This window comes from Pinus tabuliformis, chromosome 4_1, assembly GCF_031772625.1.
Source record: "Pinus tabuliformis cultivar Carrire ecotype Pingquan chromosome 4_1, CPIR1, whole genome shotgun sequence".
NCBI lineage: Eukaryota > Viridiplantae > Streptophyta > Pinopsida > Pinales > Pinaceae > Pinus > Pinus tabuliformis.
Genome location: NC_142303.1, coordinates 192,534,528 through 192,539,696, shown reverse-complemented (window position 1 = coordinate 192,539,696; position 5,169 = coordinate 192,534,528). Strand labels below are relative to the sequence as shown.

Genomic DNA, 5,169 nt, shown 5'->3' with positions numbered 1-5,169 from the left:
AAGTTAAAGGTATTCACCCTCTTTTAATCATAAATATTTTTCACTTGTACATTACCATGGGCCAATACCATGGCTTATCAATACCACCGGTCTAAAAAAATCATAACTAATTTAATATGACACTTGTTGATATGGCATTTTTTTTAATTAATCAATTTATTTAAAATGACCTTTTCACCAAAATCTACCATACAATCTCAAGAAAGATTGTGATTTATAAGACACTCATTCACATTAAACAACTTAAACTCAAGTTTTTAAAAATCTCTATCGGATTTTGATTAAAATTAACTAGAAAAATACTTTGATATATATAATCTTTTACTCCTTTACCCCTATAGCCTTCACACATGCCTTCTACATGAAATAAAATAAAATAAAATAAAATATTAATTTTTATCCTCGATAATTAATTTTCATTATGAATGTTAACCTCAATCCACTTTCGCTTTCATAATATTCATTATGACTTTTTAACCTCCATCCATGTTGGGTTTTGTTCTCCCCTAGGTAGATAACTAATATTGGCTTTTGTCTTTACTTAGTTTACACGTTTACATTCAATACTCTATAATAAATGGTTATTAATCATCTATTTATAGAAATTTTATTTTTTTTTACTTATTAATTTTTATTTGACATACATCCATCAATATATAATTTATTTTTATTTTTATTTTTTGGTTTAATCTAAAGTGATTTGAATTTTCAACCTCATACTGGACATATTACTTCAAACAAAGCAATTACCAATTGAACTACACTCATAAACTATTTTCCACTTATTTAATAAATAATAAATAAATAATATTTAATATTAACTTTATTCCATTTAAACAAATTCATTAAATTAAATTATAAAATAAATAACATACTTATATTTGTGATTCTAGATCACCCATTATATCTACTCATTCACACATTTCTTAATATATAAAATAAATCACCGGATCACTTACTATATCTACCATTCACACATCTTCACCCATATCATTTAATGCATTTGTAATTCCTTATCACCCTGTATCTACCTATTTACACATATCCTTAATTTTTTTTATTTACAAGTCTTATTGAGAATCGATACATTTAAAAATTCATTTTTGCTTAGTAATAATAAAAATTACCGTATAATTTTAGGAAAAAATTACTCATTCACACATCTCTTAATATATAAAATAAATCACCGGATCACTCACTAAATCTACCATTCACACGTCTCCTCACCCCTATAATTTAATGCATTTGTAATTCCTTATCACCCAATGTATCTACCTATTTATACACATCCTTAATTTTTTATTTACAAGTCTTATCGAGCATCGATACATTTAAAAAATCATTTTTAAATAGCAATAATAGAAATTACCTTATAATTTTAGGAAAAAATTACTCATTCACACGTCTCTTAATATATAAAATAAATCACGAAATCACTCACTATATCTACCATTCACACATCTCCTCGCCCATATCATTTAATGCATTCGTAATTCCTTATCACACAATATATCTACCTATTTACACATATCCTTAATTTTTTTATTTACAAGTCTTATCGAGCATCAATACATTTTAAAAATTCATTTTTGCTCAGTAATAATAGAAATTACCATATAATTTTAAGAAAAAATTATGGAAATTTTTGAAATTACAAATTAAAATTGTTAATATTTAAGGTTAAGTGTTTTACGAGAATTTCTGATAATGCTTAATCAATTTCCATCCTTAAAAAACAATCCGTGCAAAAGTAGAAATTGTAACTTCTTTACTTAGTGTCATTTATTTTGCGTATTACCTATTCATTATGAAGCTTACTCTTTCGTTCACTTCATAGTGCACCGACTTATAAAATTAATTAACCAAGTTCGCCCGAACCGTAAAATAAGGCAGTTGTTTAAAATGTGACTTTTTGAAAGTTTTTCTGATGGGTTTTTCCGGTGAAGTTTGGCAAGAATTTATTGGAATCGCAAGTTTGATAGCTAGTTTCTGCACAATAAAAACGTTCGAGGGGATTTTCATGGTGCTGAATCCAAATATACAGTTAAAAAACCATTTTAACTCTAACAAATCAAGGTTTAACTTCAATTTCTTCCGCCAGATTCCGTCACCAGAATCTCCAAAAAATCGCATTATAGACTACTCCTAAAATAAGCTGCATGCTACACCAATCTATAAAATTAATTATCCAAGATAATTTGTCAGTTAAATACTCGATAGGTAGTTTGAAATTTTATTTTAAACAATCGAGGCAAACAGGTGTCAAGTAAATGCATGCAGGAATTCCTTATAAAAAGGCTGTATGGGTTATGTTTCTCCACGCCGAGGTCTGCTCCTGCATCTTATTGGTGTGTTGATTGTCCCGTGTGCGCGCCTCTCATTGTGCTGGTGCAATAGGGAAATCATGGACAACTATCACAGGCGTCTGTCTCTGATGCTTCTGGTCGTATTTTGTTGTGTTGCGTCGCTCCAAGCTACATCACTGAAGTCCACAACCTCCGTTTCTCAGGGCATGAGATTGCCCTCTGTTGTCTCTTCAGCACCTCTCGTATTGCAGTATCACAATGGAACCCTTGTCACAGGACCGGGCAATATCAAAGTCTATATTCTCTGGTATGGCAATTTCAGTCACTCCCAGAAAGCCGCCGTCTCTGACTTCATCGTTTCCATTGGAAGAAACGTTCGAACCCAACCATCCGTGAGCAGCTGGTGGGAAACCACTGACCAGTATAAAGTTTCAGCCAAAAGAGGCGTCTCACGAGTAGTTAAAATTGGGGGCCAAGCCTCTGACGCGCTGTGCTCCCGTGGAAAGAAGCTGAAGAGAAGCGATATTGCATTGCTGGTAAGACAGAGGTTGGCTAAAAGAATGTTTCCCAGAGACTACAAGGGAATTTACATTGTTCTCACGGCGGACGACGTGTATGTGGAGAGATTCTGCATGGAGTCGTGGGGTTTTCATGATTCAATTTCCGTAACTAATTCCAAAGGTGGGTCGAAGAGGATGTTGCTGGCGTGGGTTGGGAACTCTGGCATGCAGTGTCCGGGGCAATGCGCATGGCTTTTTGTAGCCCCGCGTCCCACTCCGCCACTAAGTCCACCAAATGGAGACGTGGGTGTCGATGGGATGATAATAAACATAGCCACTATTCTGGTCGGGGCTACAACGAATCCTTTCAACACGGGTGGTTACTATCAAGGAGTTGCAAAGGCTCAGCTAGAAGTGGTCACAGCTTGCACTGGTATACTGGGGAAGGGCGCATACTCTGGTTACTCGGGCGAATGGTTGGTGGATAAGAAGAGCAATGCAAGGTACAACGCTTTTGGAATTAAAAGAATAATGTATGTGTTACCTGCAATGTGGAATCCATATACCCTCTCATGTAAGACCACACTTGCAAAAGAATGCAATACCTGCAAATACTGTTAGCAGTTGCCACACTTTTATTTGAAGTAGTAAATAAAGCGAGAGCGGTTGGTGGCATCTATATACCATGTTTTAAATAGATCTCGATTACATTTCATAGTGGTGTGAACTTAAATAGATTATAATATTATTCTAGATTTCAATTTTGTACTTATATCTTATTTTAGTCATTCAGGTTTTCGAACTTTTTTCCCTTCCTTAAATTGATTTTTGGAATATTTTGCTCTATATTTGTTGTAGGTTTAGAATTTAATGTTCCATTTCATTATTGGGATCTTTGGAATTTGATGCTCTATTTCATTACTATTAGGTTGTCTGGAATTTGATCATTACTGGTGGGCTGTCTGGGACTTTTGGAATTTGATGCTCTATTTCATTATTGTTAGGTTGTCTCGAATTTAATCATTACTAGTAAGTTGTTTGGAATTTGATGTTTGATTTTATTACTTTTCATGAAAGAGTTTCTTCTAAATGGTTCTATATGATTTTCTCAAAATTATTCTCTTTGAGGTAAGAAACAATATTTCTTTTTTAAGGGTTTTATATGATTTTCTCAAAATTATTGTTTTTGAGCTAAGAAACAATATTTTTTTTTAAAGGGGATAACCCCCGTGGAAGAAGCATTATATTACATCAAACTCAGCATATTTATGAGTTTCTTCTAAATGGTTTTATATGATTTTCTCAAAATTATTGTTTTTGAGGTAAGAAACAATATCTTTTTTTAAAGGGTTCTATATGATTTTTTCAAAATTATTGTTTTGAGCTAAGAAACAATATATTTGTTTTCAAAATTATTGTTTTTGAGCTAAGGAACAATATTATTTTTTAAAGAGGATAATCTCCGTGGAAGAAGGATTATATTACATCAAACCTAGCATATTTCTTACAAACATTGAGAGTACAACAACCCGATATGTATAGCCGTGTTTCAAACATGGGTAGGGAGGGCAATATTGCACCGTCCCAACCACGTGGCACAACAACCCGATATATATAGATGTGTTTCAAACATGGGTAGGCGTGTTTCAAACATGGGTAGGGAGGGCAATATTGCACCGTCCCAACCACGTGACTCAACAACCCGATATGTATAGACGTGTTTCAAACATGGATAGGGAGGACAATATTGCACCGTCCCAACCACGTGGCACAACAACACGGTACAAACTAAGAAACAATATCTACACATACAATAAACACTGAACCTTTCTGTGTATAAATTATTATATTTTCTCCCTTTTCTAGGATTCGAAGTTGATAAGTTTGGGTGATGGACTTGCATTTTAAATGCAATTACAGAGAAAGAAATCCAAATCGCTAGATCGGAATTAGCTTACTATTATAATACTTCTATGTGCCTTATTGAAGTTTATGCAATGTTATGTGTCCATGTTTACGTAATGGATGTGTCCAATGTTACTTCTGTACTAATTCAATATGCAGTTGGGAAAATTTAGCAGCATCAAATTTAGATAAAAGCATTATTATTGAAATTTCGTTATCACATACCATTAACAATCCATTCTAATCTATAAAATATAAGTTCCCAACATTTCAATGGCATTGCACGGCCTTCAATATATATGCTTCAAATTGAGAGAATAATCGAGTTTTTTTCATCCTTCCGTTATTTAACTTATTTAACTGTGTTATTATCATCACACTGTTTTCCGCCAAATCCAGTATTCCGAATACGTTGCTGGTAGAGATTGCGATACCAGGACACCAAAATGATGATTCCA

General features: G+C 33.2%; 1 pseudogene; it reads left to right on the top strand.

Annotated features, from left to right (window-relative positions):
• Positions 1-2,359: 2,359 nt before the first annotated feature.
• Positions 2,360-3,427, top strand: LOC149174865 (protein EXORDIUM-like 2 pseudogene; annotated as a pseudogene).
• The last annotated feature ends 1,742 nt before the right edge of the window (positions 3,428-5,169 follow it).